This window comes from Euprymna scolopes, chromosome 2 (genome assembly GCF_053919585.1).
Source record: "Euprymna scolopes isolate OS-2025 chromosome 2, ASM5391958v1, whole genome shotgun sequence".
Taxonomy (NCBI): domain Eukaryota; kingdom Metazoa; phylum Mollusca; class Cephalopoda; order Sepiida; family Sepiolidae; genus Euprymna; species Euprymna scolopes.
In genome coordinates, this window is record NC_136483.1 from 62,399,989 (window position 1) to 62,424,744 (window position 24,756).

A 24,756-nucleotide genomic window follows, 5' to 3' on the forward strand; every position below is an offset into this window, starting at 1 on the left:
TTAGTGCTAAAAACGCCCCTTTTTGTCCCTCTTTTTTTCATATTTCTCAACAAAAACTATATAGTGATTTTTCACGGTGGTCAATTCAAATATACATGTGCTAAGGCCTAAAACTGCGCCGTTATCAATTTACACTGGGACTCGGCGTCCCCAGGGACTCAAAAGAGGTGAAAAATGACCCAAAATGGCCTAAAATTATATTTTTTCGCCCATAGCGTTTGATCCATCCATTAAATTTTCCTGAAACTTGGCCAAAATGTGGAGATCAATGTTCTTAATATAAATTCAGTATGGGTGACCCTGGAAAAGTTCTGGTTCGCATCCCTCTGGGACTTTTAGGGCTAAAAAAAACATGCCTTTTTGGAGCTCTTTTTTCATATTACTCAAAAACTTGATATGTATGTCTATATAGAGGTTTTCCATGGTGCTGAATGCAAATATACATGTCTTAAGGTGTGAAACTGCACCGTTTGTCCATTTTCACTGGGATCCAGCGTTCCTAGCAGCTCAAAAGAGGTTACAAATGTCCCAAAATTGCAAAAAATGACACTGTTACCCCATAACTTTTGCTCCATCCATTAGATTTTTCTGAAACTTGGCGAAAATGTGAAGACACTGTTGGCCCTTTACACGTCTCACATTTATCATTTCTTCACTATTTTTTATGGTATCATCTCACATGCAGAACCAGAGGGGGACCACACATGCACGACTTGTTATTTATTTATTTAGGCTGTGAGAGTTATTTCCCGTTTAGTCTATGAGAGTTATTTCCCATTCAATTTTCATAGACGAAAATGGATGTGTTTTATACTTCTATAAACCCAACATGCGATCCACTTTCAGGAAAATCGTAACAAGTTAGAATAATTAGTGTATCTTAAATAATATGTAACTAAACCCTCCGCCCAACAATAATGTCTCAAACTTGCAACGCCGGGTATATAGAGCAAGTATATAATAAATTATTTTCTTCTATTTCTTTTTTACCCTTTTTTTTTTAGTTGTTATCAAACACTTAGAAATAGTTAAAAATGCCCCTTCTTTATAGTTATCCCCTTATTCTAGTCCCTAAGTTTTCTTTATCTCTCATATATATGTTTTCAATACGAAATAAGTTTTAAAGATTTTTTTTTTAATATTAAAATATTCAGAGCAAATACTATTAAACAATCTAGGGTTTGAAATTGGTCGGTTTCAAATAACTTTTTCACTTTTTTCCAATGTTTTAATTACTGAGGTGTTGCAGACAAAATATTTAAAGGTATACACACAATGTACAATAAGCTTGCATATGCGTACATCTGTGCGTGTCGACGTCGCTTTCTTTGCTTGTCAGCATTGTGCATACGAGGTAGGGGAGGGGACACGTGCACATGTTGCGACAAAGTCGATATTTCAACTAAATGGACGACAAACACAACGTTTGTACTTTATTTAAAGCATCCCACGCTAAATTTCCAGATTTTCTTTTTCTTTTTTGTTAATTTCCTTTTTTGTTAATTTCGTTTTTTTTTAATATTAAAAAATCCCTTTTTGTGTTTGTTTGTTGTTATACGTCTTTTCTTTTAATTAACGACATGTCTCCACTTCGACTAGATAAACGCCCTCTTTACACTACCTCTCTCCAACTTTCCCCAGATATCTCCCTCCTTTCCTCCCTCTCTAGTTATACAGTACACTGATATGTGTGTGTGTGTGTGTGTGTGTGTGTGTGTGTGTGTGTCTATATATATATATATATATATAGATAGATATATAGATAGATAGATAGATAGATAGATTGATTGATACACACACACACACACACACACACACACACATGTGTGTGTACCGCACAATCACGTTGACACACCGGTTCTCACCAGATCACAGAAGTTAAGCAACGTTGAGCCTGGCCAGTACCAGATGGGTGACCATTTAGTAAGGCTAGGCGCTGTATGTACCTTTTGGGAAGGTTGGGCGTGGGGCCAGCACCCTCACCCTGTAAAAAGAACTCAGTTGCTACAAAAGCATCTACAAAGTTGTAGATGGCCTATGCCTCTTAGGGGTTCAAGGCTATGGATGGATGGATATATATATATATATATATATATATATATATATATATATATATATATATATATATATATATATATATATATCCATCCATAACCTTGATATATATATATATATATATATATATATATATATATATATATATATATATATATATATATATATATATATATATATATATCAAGGCTATCCATTTACACACAGACACTTGATTTGAGCTCAAAACAATAACTTTTATGTGGTCATAATAGGGGTCAAAGTTAAAAAAAATTACTGTTGTTTTTTTTTTGGCTCAATATACACCTTCAAACCCCCGGGCAACGCCAGGTGTAAATGCTAGTATATCTATAAAAGTGAAAGTGTCTGTGTGTCTGTTTGTCTGTCTGTGTACATTTCCCTACACAATATCTCTGTCAATTTTCAGTCTGCAGACTCGAAATTTGATATACAGGGTACTGAGATTTGGGAAAATATATGTAATCGGTTTTCGGCAAGAAATTTGGCTGTTAAGGGGTCAAAGTTCAACGATTTGACCTTTGAGAACTCTACCAAACTCCTCCGACAATTTTGAGTCTAAACAATTGAAATTTTAGATATAGGTTCCTTGGACATGTATATAACTTAATAACTTGATTTGAGCCCATAACAATAAATGTTAAGGGGTTATAATAGGGTCAAAGTTTTTAAAAAATTGACCTCTGCGGTCTCTACCAAATTACTCAGACAATTTCTGGTCTAAACATTTGAAATTTTACATAAAGTGTATTCAGAGATAGGGCAAGCTTTTTAATCAGTTTGGAGCGAAAGTTTTAATTAACAATATATAAATGTATGTATGTATGTATGTATGTATGTATGTATGTATGTTTGCATTTCTGCCTAAAACTTTAGACAGAGACGACGGATTTTTCCAAGATAAGTATCATTTTGAAGTTCGACCTTTTTAGACGACAAATATCGAAAAAATAACTAAAAACATTAATTTCTTCAATGGGAATTTTTCTATAGGGTGGGGGTTGGTTTTTCGCCGATATTTTTGAAAATCATCCTCTTCTTTCGATTGTGTAGCCTTAATTCGAACATAGGTTACTTCCGGTTTGGCGGTGGTCGTAACAGCAAAGACGTCAGTTCCCCCCCCCCCGTTTTTTCCTCCTTCGTGGTATGGTTTCGAGCCTGCCTCCCTACTTCAATTTTCTTTTTTTTTTTTTTTTTTTTACTCAACAGACACATCCAAACAAAACACCCACGCAATGCCGGGCTGAAATGCAGGTGTATATATATATATATATATATATATATATATATATATATATATATATATATATATATAAAAGTGAACGTGCCTGTGTGTGTGTCTGTGTGTACATTTCCCTACGCAATAACTCTGTCAATTTAAAGTCTACATACTCGAAATTTGATATACAGGGTACTGAGATTTGGGAAAATATATGTGATCGGTTTTCGGCCAGAAATTTGGCGATTAAGGGGTCAAAGTTCAACGATTTGACCTTTGAGAACTCTACCAAATTGCTCCGACAATTTTGGGTCTAAACACTTGAAATTTTAGATATAGGTTCCTTGGACATGGATCTAACTTAATAACATGATTTGAGCTCAAAACAATAAATGTTAAGGGGTCATAATAGGGGTCAAAGGTTTCTACCAAATTACTTTGACAATTTCTGGTCTAAACATTTGAAATTTTACATAAAGGGTATTCAGAGATAGAGCAAGCTTTTTCATCGGTTTGGGACAAAAAATTTTAGTTACCAATATATAAATGTATGTATGTATGCATGTGTGTATGTATGTATTTATGTTTGCATGTCTGCCTTAAACTTTCGACAGAAGCGGCGGATTTTCTAAAGATCATTATTGTTTTGAAGTCCACCCTTCAGACGACAAATATCGAAAAATTGGCTAAAAACATTAATATCTTCACCTTCAACTGGACACTTTTCTACAGGGGAGGGGGGTTGCTTTTTTCGCCGATATTTTTGAAAGTCATCCTCTCCTTTCGATTGTCCAGCATTAATTTTAAAAATGTCACTTCCGGTTTGGTGGTGGTCGTAACAGCATAGACGGCAGGTTTTCCCCCGTTCTTTTCCTCCTTTGCGGTATGGGTTCGAGCTTGCATTCCTACTACCACTTTTTTTTTTTTTTTGCTCAACATACACATCCAAATATCCGGGCAACGCCGGGCTGGAATACTATTATATCTATAAAAGTGAAAATATCTGTCTGTCTTTTCTCTAATGTAGTTAAGGAAGACTATTATACAGAAAGACATTACTTTACATATTCACACTATCCTATTTATCCCACTCTCTTATGTTAGTTATATTAAGCAATGCATTTTTAGAATGATTGGTGCAAGTGTATGAGCGCCATTAATATGTACATGCTTGATAAATGTAAAACTATCGAACTTATTATGAATTATGGCATATGTATTCAAAGCAACAGGGTGACTAACACGGCACATTGAGGAATGCACCGAAACCATACTATACACTCCTGAAAGGATGAAGAAAACATTAAAATTTAAAACAATATTTATAATTTTAATTCTATATTTCTTGATTGTGCCCGTATATATATATATATATATATATATATATATATATATATATATATATATATATATATATATATATATATATATATATATACGGGTAAAATCAAGAAAGTTCGATAGTTTTTACATTTATCAAGCATGTACGTATTAATAGCGCTCATACACTTGCAGTAATCATTTTAAAAATGCATTGCTTAATATAACTAATATAAGAGAGTGGGATATATATATATATATATATATATATATATATATATATATATATATATATATATATATACTAGCAAAAGTACCCGTCGTTGACTGGGTTCAAAAACAGCCTACAGAAAATGGACTCTGATTTATGAAAGTATGATAGGTTATGAAAAGGAAGGGTTGTAAAGAGATAGCTTCGAATTTGGGGGTATCAAAACCAAACCAAAATATGATGAAAGTAAAAATAAAATAGATAAACCCCATAATTTATTATACCTTACCTGTTCACACTGAAACACTTATCACAATATTCTGTGGATCTATATTAAATATGGAGGTCAGGCTCGAACGAACACCCATAATTTTATTATACCATATTTCTTCAAACTGAAACATAATTATCAAAGTATACTTACGCAGATAGACATGAAAAGTCTTTATTAAAGTTTGTGTCTATTTCCATTCTATGGGGGCCAGGCGCGAATGCAGACCCCACAATTTTATTATACCATCCCTATTTAAGTTAAAACATACTTATCAAAGTATTCTTATGTACATCTATATCAAAAACACTTGTAAACTTTTTTTAAAATTTTTTAATTTATTTCCATACTTTGGGGACCAGGCGCGAACGCAGACCCCACAATTTTAATGAACCACCGTTCTGCCAGATCAAACATACCCATTCCTGTGTCTCAATACATCTTCTATCATTATATGTAATCAGTTTTTTTAAAATAGTCAACCATACAGGAGCCTATTCGTGACCAGACACACACGCACAGGCATTCAGCTTTATATTATATATATATATATATATATATATATATATATATATATATATATATATATATATATATATATGCTCTTCAATAACATTTGTTTTAACATATATATGTGTGTGTGTGTGTGTGTGTGTGTGTGTGTGTGTGTGTGTGTGTGTGTGTGTGTGTTCAAACAAATGTTATTGAAGAGCACGGAATTCTTCTCTTTTATTATCTTCCTTTTCATCTTCTCCAATCTCCCAATAGTTTTCTTTGAGTTTTTTCAAAATTGTATAAGTTGGATCCACAGCGAGCACTTCCGACATATACCTTTATCATCCTCAGGCATGTTTTGACATCGTCCGAACTACTTAAGATCGATTTGTTTACACAAAGATATATATATATATATATATATATATATATATATATATATATATATATATATATATTATGTTATATATAGAGTATATTAATTCATTGTATATATACATATGTACATATTTAGAATTTAAAATCTGTTATCCTAAGCATTTTGAAATATTTCGACTATATTCGTAATTGATATTATTGATCTGCAGTTTTTTTGTTTTAATATACAATGCTTCGAGTATTTTAAGTCTATTAACATTTTTCTCGCCTTGCAAAACCTTAGTGTTTTCTACCATGATTCTTCTGAATTCAGAATGATGGCAGCCATGTTTTCCCAAATGTTGTTGCGATATCGAACTAGTCAGAAAGGTGGAGAGTTAATTTTCGCGACAATGTGTTTGTAGTATAGCCTATGTGATTAGTATTATTAGAGATACATTCTCCTAATGGGAAGTTAAATTGGTAAACTACATTGTTTTTTTTTTTCTAATAAATTATTTGTCTGCGAAATGTTGTTTTTGATTATGAGGTTAGTTGTCTGCATTTTTTTTATAATAGATAATAAATTTTATTTTTGTTATCATTGGGAGTCAAGTATCAACGAATTATATTTTTTTAGAATACTTTCATCAGTTTTGAAGTTCTTGTGTAGCTGATTACGGTAATATTTTTCGAATACTTTCATCAGTTTTGAAGTTCTTGTGTAACTGATTACGGTAATATTTTTCGAATACTTTCATCAGGTTTGAAGTTCTTGTGTAGCTGATTACGGTAATATTTTTCGAATACTTTCATCAGTTTTGAAGTTCTTGTGTAGCTGATTACGGTAATATTTTTCGAATACTTTCATCAGTTTTGAAGTTCTTGTGTAGCTGATTACGGTAATATATCTGAATAGTTTGAGAGTTTTCTTGTTGGATATTACTAGTTTGATTCAAGTTGCTGATGATCGCTAGTTTTATTTGTTTATCTACAAGAGAGTTTCGGAATTGGTTATTGACTAAAACTTGTTTTATATTTTTTAATTCATTAAAGAATATCTTTTTGTTTGAGGAAATCACCTTCGCACGATGTATAAGATACTTAATTATATTGGTTTTATAACGATATGAATATTCACTTTTAAAATTTCATTGATTTTTTTTTTTAGATAAGTTATATATTGGTGTTATATATTGTGAGATTATGAGACGAAGTGGGAAATTAGGTTTATGGGTTTTACGTTGCCATATAAATATCCAGGTTTATAATCTCCAATTATTAGAGGGAGTTTTAGATTGTCTATTACAGCATTAATCGCTGTGATAAATTTATTTACTTGAGTTTTTAAATATGAGTTGGAACAATTACATTGGGAGCATTGTCAGGACCCCTGCAAAGAAGGTAGGTTCTCTCTACCGTACTAGAAAGCTATTAACGCCCGAAAAGATCCTGTAGATAAGGCCACCATTCGCTCATGTATGGAGTATTGTTGTCATATTTGGGCTGGTGCATCTGCTACTAATCTCTCGCTCCTGGACAGGGTTCAAAAGAGTCGCCAACCTGATAGGTCCTGAACTGTCATCTAAGCTTTAGATTCTGTCCCATTGATGAAATGTAACATCCCTCTGCCTGTTCTAAAAGTATTCTAACGGTGAATGCTCCGACGAACTGCAAGCACTTGTACCCCCCTCGACGTAAATACTATCGACAAGCAGCTAAATCCCACCCCTTCACAGTAGAGATCCCTAGATGTAAGAGAGCCTTCTACTCCAGTATTTTCTTCCCCAGAACAGCTACACTTTGGAATTCCCTTCCGGGTCCCTGTTTCCCCAACTGTACTGACATGCAGAAGTTCAAGTGTAACGTGAACCGACATCTTGCTGCCCAACTCCTCACATTGTACCCCTGTAGATTATGTCCCTGATAGTAGCCCCTACATCAAAGTGGCAATGTGCCTTGTTTGGAGTGAAAATATAATAAAAAAAATTTTTTTTAATTGATAGCATTTTTTTTAACTTTCTTAAATTTTCTAGGATCGTCTTAGATGGATTGAAGTTTACAAAAATATTCAGTTTGATTAAGTAATGCGTACATGTTGGTTTTATCCCCTTTTCTAACAATTAAGTTTGGGTGGTTTCTTAGTTCGTTGGCAGCATTTTTTAAGTTATCAGTTAAAATAGTTTTAGATTTTTGGAATCTATTTTTCATGGCCTCAGCCCTAACTATCTTTAATTCCTGGATGTGTAGTGATTTTCTGCTCTTTTTCCGGGTTACCAAGAGTTTCGTATAAAAGTTCTATTTCGGCCTTTTTATTTTGGTGGTTGTAAGAGATAAATAAATGAAAATTGGGTCCGAGTGAGAGAAATTCTTTTTGGTGTTCCGTTAGTTGTTGTTTAGCAAGATTAGTATAATTTTGTGTTTGTTAGGGGAATAATATGTTGCCTTTGTGTAAAGTTTCTTTTGTAGATTTATTCTACGTGAGAGTTCGAATTGCTTGAGGAATTTTAAGAGATTGTGTTGAATTGAGGTAAATTGTTCCGCGTCAATCATATTTTTAGTTGGTTTTCTAACTCAAAGACTTCAGAGTTATAGTTGTTAATATGGGCAATGGCAATTTGCCGCTTAATTAAATTAACTCTGTATATATATATAATTAGGGAAAAGAAAAAAAAACATAATTTCTACAACATGCCTAACGATGATAGCGGTATCTCTGTTGAAAGCGCTCGCTATGGATCCAACTTATACAATTTTGAAAAAAAAACAAAAAAAAACACAAAGAAAACTATTTGGAGATTGGAGAAGATGAAAAGGAAGATAATAAAACAGAATTCCGTGCGCTTCAATAACATTTGTTTGAATGAGAAAATGCTGCCTAAATATACACAATTTAAATTGCACGACGCAGTGGCTCAAGGTGATACTAACACTTGGATTTTCAGAGTTAATTAACAACTATAACTCTGAAGTCCTCGAGTTAGAAAAAAAATGCGTGAATTTATTTGTGCTTTTTTATGAAAATAAAGTATCGTAAATTGTAAAAAAAAAAAAAATCAATTTTTACAGGAACATTTCTAAAAAAACCCTCTAACGTTCGTATTAATCAATTCGATATAACTCGAAGAAAAATGTATTTCTCGAATTACCGATATTTACATTGAATTAAGCGTTGTTTATTTAAGATTAAAAAAAAATAGAATTGCAAAAAATATTTCTACTTTTTCTTTAGATTACATGTTTCGCATGATTTTTATATGTAAGATTCTAATATTTCCCTTGCTTGTATGAATGTGAAACTTTCGATGTAATATAATTTTTATATAATTTTGAAAAAGAAAAAAAGTTTAATATAAAAGAAGGAACATAAAAAATATTTAAATTTAAAAAATGGTAAAAATTATACAAACGTTCACGATAGGAATGTACGGATGGACGGCGGGAAAAAATAAAAGAAAATCAACACCCCTATGTCTCTTTAACTACCTGACGTCATTTTCAGACAGTCTTTCGACTTCCTGACATTTTGGGCTTCTGTATAATCTGTTTACGCGACTTCAGTTTTGTTGTGATTCTGCAAAGGCAAATTCTCTCGCTTTGGGGGCTAATTAAGCTATTTTTGTACAAACAAGATGTTTTTTTTTTTAATTTAATTAAATATTTTAGGACTTTACTAATTATCTTTGAAATAGACCCAAAAAAAACTAATATTTATTTTTCACCAAATTTTAGCTGAATTTGTTGGCTCGCCGTGTCGCCGTGAAAACATTTTTCAGTATAACTTTTTATTTTTTCCACGTGTACAAATATTTTTTTTTCCTTTTAGAAATTAACTTTAGTCTTTAATATACAATCAAAGAGTAGTCGGAAACCTGCAAAAGAAATTATGATAAACCGGCTTTCAAAACTATGTCCCCTGTCTTTATTTCGCCATTTTTACCCGTACCTAGTATGTACTTACGTACGTTATATATATATGTGTGTGTGTGTGTGTGTCCCATTCTATTTTTTATATTCGAACACCTGTTGCCTTCACCCCACTCCCAATTCTTCTAATGGTTCCAGCCACGTGCCGTTTGAGCGTATCAAATGACAGCCATCCGTTACCTACCTAGAACAATTGTTCAACTCAGCCTGTTCCACCTTCAGACCTACAAGAGAGAGAGAGAGAGAGAGAGAGAGAGAGAGAGAGAGAGAGAGAGAGAGAGAGAAATCCGTGGACGAAAGCTAAACGTAATTCGTGGCCACTTTATTATCGACTTTCATCCATACAAGTAAGTCCCCCTTTTTTTTTAATCCAAGGGAAAAAAAATGTTTTTCTTAAAAGAAACCAATTTATGATACGCGAAAGATGGACATTTTCTACAGGAACTAAGGGGGAAAAAAGATATTCCTGCAGAGATCTTGAGCAGATTCAACCCTGAAACCTATTTCTTATTTTATACAAGGATCAGATCCACGAAGGAGTAGACCAACAAAAAATCCTCAAAAGAATGGTACGTTTTTGTTATATTTTGTTTTCTAGATGCCTTCTGGAGTAATCCTCATAGAATTAGCTAGGTCTCTGATCAGATTTTTTCTTCTATTTTTTTTTTTCTTAGGATTAAGCTTAAATCATTGTCTAAGCTCTCGAAAAAGCCATAAAACAGTTTCAAAACCACATTAAAAAATGTTCTTCGATCTATGTGAGGATGGGGCAGCTTACCGGATGCTAGACATTCACCTGCTATCTCATATATTCCAACCAAGAGATCTTTTTAGGATTCTAATCGTCCCTTTAATCCATTATTTTTTTTATTATTTCTCATGCACTTGGTTCACGGGATATATTTGCCAAGTAGTTTTTGAAATTCTGGTACTTGTGCATTTAACGAACCAGGCGTAACTCAGCATTTGCTCGGCTTTGTCCGGCGCATGACGTCAACAGCCGGATAAAACCGAGCGTTGGCGATAAAATAAAAACAACGCTACAACAAAATAACTGTACAATGAAATTGTAAAATGTAGAAACATAAAAAAATAAGTAAAAAGCAAAAACCTACCGTTCATTTATGCTTTTTATTGTTTGAAATTGTTTTTAAAATAAATACACATAAAACAATTTTTTTTTTTTTTGTTAAATAATAGGAAACTTTTTTCTTTTTTTTTTTGTCTGAACTGGGTTTTTTTTTTTTTTTTTTTTCAATTTTTAACCTAAAAAAACATTGTCTATGTCTTAAACACGTAAAAGTTAATATTTTTATTATTATTATTATTTTATTTATTTTTTTTTTGCAACTCTTTATGTCAAATAAATGGAAAAAGCCTAAAAAAAAAAGGCAATAAAAAGCATTGGGGGGGGGCAACGATTATTTTTTTTCGCCATAAACAAGGACTTTTTCTTTTTTTTTTTTTTTTTTTTTGTCTTAGGAGGATATATTTTCCTCAGACTTTTGGAGGGCTTCAGACGACAAAGTAGACGGAGAAGAGATAGCGAATGTGATAGGAACTGGGTAGCTTTCGGCTATATGGGTCAATATAGCGTCAAAAGGTTGCCTGCCAAACTTTTGCCTCCACATAAACTCAATTATTTCGTTGCTTGGCTTCCTTCCACATCCGCTCCACATGATTTGTAGTTGCCTGTGTTACGGGATCAACAAAATTCAGGCTGTGGTTCACCGTCAAATGGTGATACCCATCTCCTCCCACTTTGTTATAAGCCCTCCAACAGTCTGATACGACCGGCAAAACATATTTTTTTATTAGTGGAAGGAGGGTTTCGGCGTTCCTATTTGGTACAGTGACCAAGAAACCCTCCTTTTCGGCGGGGTCGTATCCACCGAAGACCCAGACCGGTGTCAGAAGTCTGCCGACGTTGTGTTTTCTGCGGTTAAAAACAGACTCGTCTATTTCTACCGTATGGCCTGGGCTTCTAATCTGCCGGGGATTCCTGAGAAAATAGTCCCTGCATATATCACGCAGGAAATTTTTCCAATCCACAATTGTGTGGCGAGAACGTAACCCACATTCTCGATGGAGATTTTTTGTCGAGGCCATCTCGAACGCCCATAAGTATATTATTTTTATTATGCATACGATGGTTAGTCTCGATTTTGAGAAGGTCCCAATCCTGATGGAGGTCCAACGGTGGCATGTTACACTTCTACACCTAAAAAACCATAACCGTCGGAAAGGCTTGCTCTCTTCGCAAGTAAACAATCCTGGCCGACATGTAAACATCTTTTCTCTTCTGCCAACAATTTTCGTTGCTGGCAAAAGTTTAGTGCAGCTTCTGGGGTCTGGAGCTGGTCCGCAAGTTTTGTTATATTCATTATTATTTCGTCAGTTATCTTTTTCAAACAAAATTTTTTCAACTTTCTTCAAATGAGCGTTTCTTGAGTTGTGACACTCTTCCAATTGATAGCGAAATTCTCGTCTGCTTAATCGGCAACGCTCGGTTATATCCGGCTGTTGACGTCATGCGCCGGACAAAGCCGAGCAAATGCTGAGTTACGTCGGGTTCGTTAAATGCACAAGTACCAAGATTCTTCCTTATGAGTTCGGTTGTTCCTATTATTACTGGAATGATGGAAATTTTTTCTAAGATTCCAGTTTCTTTTCATATCATTTTTGCCACCACCCAATTAGAGACGGGAGTGGTTCTATAAAATTAACCGTGAGGGGTTTTGTCTGTCGACCCATCCGTTTCATTTCAGTTTGAAAAGACATTTTCATTAGTTCAGTAGCATGCAGAGGTCTGGTGATGCCCTTGTGATGTTTAGGACTAATTCCTTTATTGTATGTCCCCAAAACCCAAGTATTTAGCATACTAGTAAGTGTTCGCTATTAAACTGGGAGACCAGGGTTCAATCCTTGGCTGAGTCATACCAATGACTTGAAAAATGGTATTCCTGCCCCCTTGCTAAACACTCTGCATTATAAAATAAGATTCAATGTAAAGTGAAATTCTTCTGAGAAGAGTGACGCCTCTACAACTTGGTGTAGTAACTACTGAAAAAGAAGTCTTCGGGTCGCCCTCAATTATGATTGACAACTTTATTACTAAGAAATGATATGAGAAAGGTAATTTTTTTCAGAATAACCAACAAAGCAAACAGGGGGTGAAAAAAATAAATAAGCATTCTTCTACCTACCTAAATAGGTATTTTTTGTGTGTGTTTTAACTCGTTCTAAAGTGTTCTTTTTTCTTAAGGATAACGATAATGTAAAACTTGTTGAGTTAAAACTCGAAACAAAATGGTGGTCTCATTTGAAACGGTCAAGTATCGATAATCGTTCAAAAATCGAAAATTAAGCAAAATACTGATAGAGCATTACATTTTCGTTTGGTGACATTTATTAGATGTGCTTCTATCAATATTTTGCTTAGCTCTCACTTTTTGTACGGTTATCAAGGTTCGATTGCAGCTCGAAATAGACCACCATTGTGTTTTTGGTTCGAACATTTCGAGATAATCGTATAAAAATCGAGAGTTAAACAAAATATTGATAGAACCGCATTCAATAAATGTTACTAATCGTACAAAAATGTAATGCTCTATTAGTAATTTGCTTAATATTCGTTATGACGTTACCTTCGGGTTAGCATCAATTGCTATGAGAATGAAGGGAAATTAAACACCTACAAATGCCAAATGCAGCCTGAAGAGTAAAGTAATATAGTGTTCTGATGAGTGGAAATTGTGAACGCTAGGTGACTGCCTTTTTTTATTTCCCCCAGACATGGCTCAACTATTATAATCTCAAAGAAGCTTTAAATTAATAATTATATTTGCACCTACAGACTAGTCTTTCTTGATTTCGCTATATATATATATATATATATATATATATATATATATAAAGTGTTGGGACGATTAATCAGAATTGGGAATCGGAAAAATCGGAAGATTTGGAGGTATCGGAAAAATTGATGCCTATTTTCCGATGCCAAAACGATTCATTTGTCTTTTATTTGATTTCCTTGAAACCAAAATCTTCCATTGCTGGTAGTAATGATCAAATAATAAATATTTATTGATTTTAAATTACCAGTAACACTAAAATCGATAGATCATCCTCCACAAGTGTATTTTGACGTTTAAGACAATATCTGCATATTAAACATGTGTTTTTTAGCAACTGAGTAAGTATTGGGTGATTGCTTTGCTTTTTCGTTTCCCCTCACTATTTCAAATAATTTCACCCTGAGGTCTGGAAAGGGCATGTGTTTTACTCACTACCATTTACATGATGGATTTGAAGTACAAATTTATTTATCTATAATATAGATCTCACCTGTCAGTTTAAATGTATGTATGTATGTATGTATGTATGTATGTATGTATGTATGTATGTATGTCAGCCTAAAACTTTCAACAGAGGCGATGCATTTTCATGATCAGTATTGTTTGGAAGCTCGACCCTTTGGACGACAAATATCGAAAAATTGGCTAAAAACATTAATTCCTTCACCTTGAACTGGGCACTTTTCTACAGGGAGGGGTCTATTCTTTTGCCGATATTTTCAAATGTCATTCCCCTCTTTTCGTTTGACTAGCCTTAATTTAAACCTGCGTCACTTCCGGTTTGGCGATGGGTGCAACAGCAAAGACGTCACGTTTTATTTTGTTTTTTGACGTTCTTTTCTTCCTTCGGTATGCGTTCGAATCTGCCTGCCTACTACCACTTCTTTCTTTTTTGCTCAACACAAACCTCCAAATATCCGAGCAACACCGGGTACCCAGGCTAGTATACATATAAATGCACATTATTTATTACTAAATAAATGTAGATAATTCCAACTTGATAGACTCTCTCTCTCTCTCTCTCTCTCTCTCTCTCTCTCTCTCTCTCTCTCTCTCTCTCTCTCATCTCTTCTTCTCTATATAAATAAAATGAACTCATTTTTTCGCGTCTGATTTTGACCTTAATAGGATTAAAAATCAAGATATTTCATGCAAATATAATATGCACAAACGGCAGAACAATATCTGATGTGTATTATAGGCTTATTATTTCTCAAATTCCTCGATAATCTTAGATTTCTATACTTTTTTCTGCTGAGTAGTCACGGCCAAAATCGGTTAAGATCAATGGAAGTGGTAAAATATTTTCTCTCTAATAAATTTCTCCTCCCCCTGCCACCACTTAACACCGTTTGGGGATCGTTCACAAGGAACAGTTGAGAAGAGAACACCGGTTTGGTTTCGTAGTTCTTTCATGTGAAGTTATTTAAAATCACTAAACTAAGGTGCAATGCTCTGTGGCGTAGTGGTTAGCGTGCTGGACAATTCACCTTATATTTTCACGTTCGCGCCGACCTACCGTAGTCGTTTTTTTTTTTCCTAAACAGCTGGAATGGACTTTTCTTGGTGGCCGAACTGTTAACGTTGCAGATGTTTTTGTTTTTTTTTCACACTTTATTTTCCTACTTTTACTCATGACTCCGGGTTTGATCCTTCCTACTTACCTACCATAACATTTTTTAAAACTCCCCCCCCCGTCCCGGAAACAAACACTCGGGCAACGCCGGGTACCCCCGCTAGTAGTAGTATATAGTATAGATTTAAGAAAAACTCGACGATCTAGAAACGCGTTTTACTATATTAACATTAGAGCGATAGTGTCACTCACTAAATTTTTTTTTTTTTATTCAATAAGTTCTTAGTTTTTTAAAAATTTTCTCTGAAAAAGTTCCGTGTAACTTATTAGCAAGAGCAAAACGCACTAAACTAGCAGAATATTATTAAAAAAAAAAGTAATGAATTATATATGAACATTTATTGAATTATGTTGGAAGAAATTATTTTAAAATAGTTGAGTGGAATTAAACAATTGAATGCAAATAGTCAAATGACAAAATCCGTGATCAATAAGTTGGTTAAATAATAAATTGCAAGTCAGAAATTCATGAATAATGATGTGTTTAGTTTAAATTGAATAAAAAAAACTTTCAGTTTAGAAATAATTTAATATTCTTGAGATTAGTCTCAAGTTGACATCACGGCCCGATAAAGCAATATCTCTGAAACGAGGCCCTGCAGAAACATGTACGCACATATGTAGCCAATAATGTTTGTATAAATAAACATATATATAAATATATATATATATATAAACATATATATATATATATAAATAAACATATATATATATATAAATAAACATATATATATATATATATATAAATAAACATATATATATATATATATATATATATATATATATAACATTCTCTATTTATAGTTAAATATGTGTGTGTATTTAAATGTATAGGATGAATTGATTGATTAATTATGATTATGAAGTTTAGAGCATAGCAGTTAGGTACGAAGTTTGGTAATGTGGTCTATATTTAGTTTTATGCAACGTAAACAAAGCGGAGTAAAAGACTTTCGTGAAAATTTAGAAACCTATTTTGTTTGAAATTTCAACAATAAATATTAGATATCAATTAATAAATATTCTCTCCAAATTTCACTTTATTTGGAATATTTTAAAGGATTTTAAGGGACTTAATACGGACACAAACTTCCATTTGCAAATTCAAATATTTCAGATTTGCATTAAATTTGATCAATAGTCATTAGATACCAATAAGCAAAATTTCCTGAATTTCAATTTCTTGTTAAGACCTCTTAAGCTTAAATCTTAAATTTTAGATATTTTCCAGAATCAATATCATGTAATAAGGCTTAGTAGTATTGTATCTTGATTTTAATCTTTGTAAGAGCATAAAGATGGTACCACACTATTTCACATCCCGTGACGGGCATTCTTCATGTGTGTGTGCGTGTGTGTTAACGTTATAAGCCTCAACATTATTGTTCACAAAAAGCAATATTTTTAGGTTGAACCATTATTTTATCTTCTCTCTGGGTTAGACACAAGGTCAAGTGTGAGTTTGATGAAAGTGTTTCTGTGGAACGAACTGAATTCTAACTTAGCTACGACCAGCGTAAATAGAAGGCTTGGTCACTGAAAAATGACTTCATACCTGAGGTAGAAGCAACCAAAATCTGTCAAAACGTTACTGTTGATAATAGTTTTTTTTTTTTTTTTTTTTTTTTTTTAAAGCTTCAGAAAACTTAAAAAATTGCATTAGAAAAGAGAAAGAACACGATTTATATTGAAACTGGACTCGTTCAATATTAATTCCAGAAAAATGAGAATTAATTCAAAAGGAAACAACATTCTATAAATCAGCATTGCATTGTTTCGTGGATTTTAAAGATTAAAATTCGTTCATTAAAATTGAAAGAAAAGAAAGGAACACTATTCTATTTATACTGAAAATGAAGTTAATTCAATATTAAAAGAAAAAAAAATTGTAAAATAACGTATGTTAGAAACAAGAGATAAATACTGCAAAAAAAAAAACTAAATTATGAATTTATGATCCAAACAAACAATAAACAAACAAATTAAAAATCGAACGATAAATATTTTTTTTTAAATTAAAGCGATTTAAATTCAAAGAAATACAAATTTACTAATGCAGAAATATATTTTTAAGTCAAACTTATAGTGAAATCCGCCTGATAATTTTAAGATTGGGTTTTTAAATAACTTTCTATTATTTCTTATTAGTTCTCTTGAATGTTTTCAGCTTGAGTCGTTAATCACTTAGCCTGGGTCAGTTATTGTATTAATGAACATAAGTTTGAAATAGGATTGTCTTTCGTCTATTACGCCTTAATTTTGCATAATTATCAACAAAATTAATGAATTTTGTAAGTGTTATAAAACTTGTTGATGTAAAAAAAAAAAGTCCAAACTATTTGGGGATAAATATATAAAATATATTTTAATTTGCAGTTTTTTTTTTAATGGAGATATGTTTGTGTTTCTTGACTTATACTTTTGAACGAGGATAAACATTACCTTTAAAAATATTATACTAAAATAAATCTCCCTTGGAACATTCTGTTTATACGAAAAAAAAAAGTTTAAATGAAATTTAATGAATTTAAAAGAAAGAAATGGGGAAGTTAAACCTAAAGATATCTCCAAAATATATGAATAATACTGAGGAAAAGTTTCTGTTATTTCTTCTTATTAGTTCTTTTGAATAGACTGGAAAAAATATAAGTAAATCTTTATTTGTTTAATAGTTTTAATTTTTTTTCATTTTTCTGACTAAAAACTCATTTCTTTTATTTTAGATCGTTATAAGAAAATATACAGTTAAAAGAAAAATAATTTAACATTATGTTTGCTATATTATCGACAAAACGGACCGTAAAGAATAATCTTAATTAAACATTATTTGAAAACTGGTGCATTTTTAACTTAAAATTAGTCACGTATGAATTAGTAATTAAATACACATTTAACAACTTCATAGTATTTTCTCGGCAAAAAATACTCTTTTTAAATACACATGTCCAAATAGAAAATAATTTTTTATCTTTCGCTTTTGGACCAGTTTTATGAATTCCCCGGCAATTTCCTTGAGAATTGAAACCGAAAATAACCATTCTACTTATTAGCCAGTACCGTAGCTCCGTGGCGGCATGGCACTTGAACTCTAACTTGTAACGTTAGAAGGTCACGTGACTTTAGGTGACACGGCTTTCTATATACGTCTGTCGTGACTTGGCACAACCATGTTTTCAGTTTGTGACATTAATCACTTAGTCACAGTCAGATTTTTGTATTAATGAACATAAGCTTAAAATAGGATTGTCTTTCGTCTATTACGCATTAATTTGAAATAGCATTTTATTTCGATTTGTTACGTATAAGTTTTAAATAGCATTTTGCTTCATCTGTTGACCATAAGTTTGCAATATAATTGTCAACGCAGAGAAAAAAATCTTAAAATTGAGTAAATTCGTGTCAATAACCAGTTTTCTCCAGGAAGTAGAAAAATTAATAATTATCATTTTTTTTACTTCTTTTCCACCCCAAACAAGGCATATTGCCACTTGAAACGTAAAGGGTTACTATTTGAAATCATATCTAACAGGTGATTTTAGAGAATTGAGCAGTCAGATATCTTTTCACATTACATTTAAAGTTATGCAGTTTAGTACAGTCAGGGAGACAGGAAACGTGAAAGGAATTCCAAAGTCTAGAAACTATCGGAATAGAAGGCTTTCCAGTATCTCGGGACCTCAACAGTGAAAGAATGGGATTTTTCTGTTTGTAGGGTCAGTCGGGAGTATGCACATTGAGGGGGCACAAGTACTGTGAGTTCATCAGACCACAATCCATTAAAAAAAACTTGTAAAACAGGCACAGGGATGCAATATTGCAGCGATGGGACAGATTGAAGCTTTGCCTATAGTGCAGTACCTGTTGGATTTGAAACTCTTTCTTTCTTTTTTTGACTCTGTCAAAGAGTGAGAGACTAGTGGTATACACATCAACACAGATGTGGTAAACAAAACTTCATGCATGGGCGAATTGTGATTGTAAATATATAGGATGCTATCTAGTGTGAGTTATTTTCTAACCCACCTTCTTTTGCCTTGGCAATGTCCTCAATGTATTTGTTCTAGTTCATGTTACCTGAGAATGTTAGACCTAGGAGTTTGAAAGACAGTCTCTCATGTAGGCTATTATGTGTTATGGAAATCGTTGGTTGAGCACTTTTTTTTGTAGTTTTTACTTAATTTAATTTTAGTAGCATTAAATGTTATCAACTATTTACAACCCCATTCTGTTATACTGAAGGACGTTTTGTAGGATTTCTACATTCGTTTTTCCCTCTTGTTTATTATATTATTTTCCTTTCGTTGTGTACATTCGTTTTTCCCTCATGTCTATTATAGAGCGTGATGTCATCAGCAAATATACCGATCTCGGACACAATTCTGTCAGGGAGGTCATTTATGAAAATCGAAAGTAGTAAAAGTTCAAGAACCTGTGACACACCTGCATTTATATCATGTTGTTGAGACGTACATCCATCGAGGACAATCTCGATTTTTCTCTTGTCTAGGAGGGATTTGATTGTGTCGAGTATTCATCCAGAAATATTATAGAATTTCATTTTTGTGAGAAGCCCTTCATGCCAAACCTTGTCAAAGACTTTGGATGTATCAATTTCTACCGGCTTAGCTTCCCCTGCCTCACCCCGTGCATGATACATGTGTTCAGAGATGACTATTAAAATATTCGCAATAGAACGGGCTTGCCTAAATCCATACTGTTGGTCAGAAAGAATCTTAGCAGTTACAAGATGGTGGACTAATTCTTGAAGACTCTAAGATCTTAGTGAAAAGGGTGAGAAAATTGATGGGGGGATAATTGAGCGGGTCAGTTCTTTCGTCAGATTTTTTGAATAACTAGCACAACAGAAGCACTTTTCCAGCTATGAAGGAAGCAAGATTCCACTAGGCATTTGTTGAAGAGTTTGGAGAGGACAATATCCAGCTCAGCAGAATATTTCTTGATTAATATAGCAGAGATGAGATCAAGAGACAAACACCTAAAAATTTCAGACTTTTCTCATTCTTGTTAATTTTCTTTCCTAACATTTTTATAAAGTTAAGTGGCATCACTGGAAGATACATTTTCACAGAGAAATTGTTCAAAATGTCGATGTGGGCGATACTTGTTTTCTTTCAATTTTGTTTTATATATTTTGACGTGAAAAACTCCGGCGTAATATTTTTTAAAGTCTAGCCCATACTCTACATTTCAAAGGAAGAAAATAAAAGGAAGAAATATATATGCACACATACCCCCCCACACACACACACAAGAATTCTTCACCACAAATAAAACGTTAACGGTAGCTTTTTTTCTCCAGGTCATCAGAAATGATAATTTATTTACGAAAATTTAAATTACTGGCATAATACTATGGTTTTATATCAATATTAATGCGAAGTCTGGCGAAACAATGTTTTTTGTTTTGTTTTTTTTGTTTTTTTTTTTTTGTTCTTCTTGACGAAAAGTGCTCTGTACATATAAATATGACTAGAAAAAAAGGGGAGGTAATTGACCTGAAAAGAAAAACAAAGAATAGAAGAGACATGAAGAGGAAAATGGCAGGATAAGCATGTGGCATTGATTCCTGATGATCTACGTTGAATTAAATGGGCGCAAAATGTTTAAATCGTAGATTAATAAATTGCATACCTTTTATAATTATGTATATCAAGCTCTACCTTGAAAGCATATGAAACATTTGTTGAATACACGGTTTGTTGTCTGGACTTACCCGGTTCCGATTTTGAAAGTGATTCTATTGCTATTTCCTCATTAGATTCATTTTGGGAGCAGATGTTCGAATGAATTGATGTTCATTAACGTTTGTTTCTCCTGCGTTTTTTCTGCGCACAAAATCTAAGCTGAAATATTCCTTAGTTTTGGGATTAAGTTATGTTTTAAAAATTTTAATTCATCTAATTATCCACAATGTGCCGTTAACTCGTCAAACGATCTATTTCTTATTGTCTATCAGTCACGTGTTCTCATTTATGCTGCTTCAACTGTTCTCTAATAGTTTTTAATGTCACTGTTAGCATTTAGAGAAAGATTAATTATCCCTTTTTGGTTAATCTGCATGTGTTCGTAAACACCTATTTAAATCAAATAACAAAATAATAGGATTCTTTACTTGAAATGTGATATATAGGGGATTCGGACCTGTGGAACAAATTCGATTTGGTTTTAATTGGTAAAAATAACTGTTACGGTGTCAAAATTGGAACTTAGCAGGCGTAAATTGACTTAAACTGCTCATCTACGCATGCACAAATATACATTTATATGCTAAACTGCGTTAATTTTTAAAGTTTTTGATATCCATCTGTCTTTTGGTCATATAGTAGTAAATACTTTTATTTATTTATTTTTTTCTAATCCCCTTCACCCCAAACAAAGTATATTGTTACTTGGACGTAAGGGGCTACTAATTGGACCATGCTTAAGAAAGATTAAGATGTTGGTTTATGTTGCATTTGAACTTCTGCATATCAGTACAGTTTGGGAAGCAGGTAACAGGAAGAGAATTCCAAAGTCTAGCCGTTCTAGGAAAGAAGCTATTAGAGTAGAAAACGTTTTGACATTTAGGGATCTCAAAAGTGAAGGGGTGTGATTTTGTTGCTAAGAAAGTTTGTCAGGGATATGTACGTCGAGGGGCACAAATGCAATAAGTTCATCAGAGCACATTCTATTAAAATACTTGTAAAACAGGCACAGGGATGCAACATTGTATCGATGGGGCAGGGGTTGGGGCCTAGTTGACAAGGTGGGACCTATTAAATTGCTTTTTCTGGATCCTATCCAAGAGGGAGAGACTAGTGGTAGATGCACCAGCCCAGATATGGCAACAATACTCCATGTATGAATGAATCGTGGCCTTGTAGAGGTACACGATACTCTCAGGTGTGAGCAGTTTTCTAGCACGATAGACGGAGCCCACCTTTCTTGCAACAGTCTTCGCAATGTCCTCAATGTATTTATTCTAGTTCATATTTCCTGTGAATGTTAAGCCGCGAGTTTGAAGAAAGAATTTTCAGGTAGGGAGTTATTTGATGGATATTGGTAGTTAGAGAGGAATCTTGTAACCGTTACAGAAGAGCAACTTAGTCTTACTAACATTAAATGTTACCATCCATTTACATTCTCATTCCACTACGGTTTGGAGGTCATTCTCTAAGGATTCAGCTATTGTCTTGGATTTATATACATCTGTTCTTCCCTCATGCATGTTATAGAGCATTGTATCATTAGCAAATATACCGATTTTAGACTCAATATTATCGGGGGGGGGTCATTGATGAATAGCAGGAATAATAGTGGTCCAAGAATCGACCCCTGAGTCATTCCCGCATTAATCTTATGATGCTTGGATGTACGTCCATCAATGACAACCTGGATGGTCCTATTGTCTAAGAAGGATTTATATATATAAGAAGGATATATTTAGTACTGCTCAACTGCTGGAGATCTAAATGTTTCAGGTTCGCAGTCAACTCTCACTAATCCGTACAAGATTCAACCATTTCCTTTACTAAAGGAAAGTAACTCTGATTTATTACCACGAAGTTAATTCCCTTGTGGCGACGCATTCCTCAAAGTATCTAGATAAAGGAAAGTTGTGTGTCCATCTATCTGTTTGTCCCTCCGTCCGTTCGTACGTCCAACTGGAGAACGAGATAAGAGAAAAGAAAAAAGTAGACAGGCAGATAGTGAGGTTGAGAGAGAAATTTTAATAGAAATATGTTAGTTTTGTTCCCGGCAACTTTGGATAGCGCTTCCGGTATAGAAATAAAGACTTATTTTTAGTTATGCGAGAAGAATTTCCCGATATATCAAGAAACGGACAACGAAAGTGAAAGTAATTTTTTTAACCAAAAAATGAATTGCTTTGATTTTAAAATAAATTGATAAAATTAATGAAATTTTCGAATTTATTTGTTATGTTTGTTTATTTGTGTATGCAGCGGCGCATTGCACTGCAGCGCTTAGCCAAAATATCGATTATGATCCATCTTAGAACTGATTTCATTTTGGTATTTCTATGTCAAAGATCAAGATCACAAGAAAGCAAAATGTCACATTTTTAGCGATAACTTAGGTTCTATTCATCCTTTTTTAAAACAAAAAATCTCGCTATTTGGCCCATATTGTAACCAATGAAATGTCGCATCTTATCTGACTTTAACCTTGAAAAGTTTGTCTATGGTCGAATTTTTGACGGAATATCAACTTGCGATTTCTCTAAATTTTATGTATTTAATGTTTTGTTAACTAGTAAATGAATGATCAAAGTAAATTTTTATTTTATAAAAAGAAACAAACTTATAACTTTTTTTTGTTATTACTATACCTTCTGTTTCATTTTAAGGATGAAATACATCTTAACCACCTTTTCCAAGAGGAAGGTGCGAATGAAAAAAATGATATTCAAAAATCGGAAATTTAAATTAAAAAAAAAAATGTCTTCCAAACTTTAAATACGAGCTTTCTTTAAAAATGTTTTACATTAGTCACCACTGTGTAAGCGTAGTAACTGAGTTTCCACTATGGGTGTAATAAGATTTTTTTTTTTTTTTTTTTACACAGTGGTCACCACTTATCAAGGCCCGGAAGCCACTCAGGGATAAGGGTTATTGCAAGTACGTACATTACCTTAGTGTGGAGATTTGATGAAGTGTTTACTTAAGGGGGTGGTTCATTAGGAATTTGTTAACGTTGGACTTGAACACATTCAAGTTGTAGTCAGGAGGGAAGCAGGCAGACGGAACAGTTCCACAGGCGTGCAGTTCTAAGAGAGAAGCTTTTTTCATGGAATCCACGTCTTGATTTAGGCATAGATATAGAGTGGGGAAATTTTTCACAGTGGATTCAGCTAGACGGGTGTTTTTCGTGAAAGATTGCCAAGGGGGGGACCAGAGATTGGAGTTCAGACGAGCATCTGCCATGGAAATAACGATAAAACAAGGATAGGCTCGCAACGTCTCTTCTGTGGGAGAGAGGTTGCAGGGTAGAGAAAAGGGCATCCCTCACTAAGCCATGGAGTCTATTTTGTACTCTGTCAAGGCAGGATAGGCTGTTTTAGCAGCTCCTGCCCAGATATGGCAGCAGTATTCAATCCTTGGACGTACTTGGCTTTTATATAGATAGAGAATTGCATCCGTAGTGAGATATCTTCTGGAGCGGTAGAAGGATCCCACCATCTTTCCAGCGAGCTTGGCAACAGACTTGATGTACGTGTTCCATTTCAGATCAGGAGTAAAGGTCAAACCCAGAAGCTTGTCAAAACACGGGGCCTCTTTCAGACGAGAGCCATCCATTTCAATTGATGCCAGATGGGGATCAGAGCGTTGATGTAGGGATAGGAGTTTGGTTTTAGATGCATTAAAG

At 33.5% G+C, this 24,756-nt stretch overlaps 1 long non-coding RNA gene across 1 annotated transcript in view; it reads left to right on the forward strand.

Moving 5' to 3' along the window:
- Positions 1–10,173: 10,173 nt before the first annotated feature.
- LOC145291543 (uncharacterized) overlaps positions 10,174–24,756 on the forward strand; it is a 41,818-nt gene continuing 27,235 nt past the window's right edge. The window contains exon 1 of the long non-coding RNA XR_013869457.1: positions 10,174–10,442. This is a non-coding gene — a long non-coding RNA (uncharacterized LOC145291543). The remainder of the gene's footprint in view (positions 10,443–24,756) is intronic.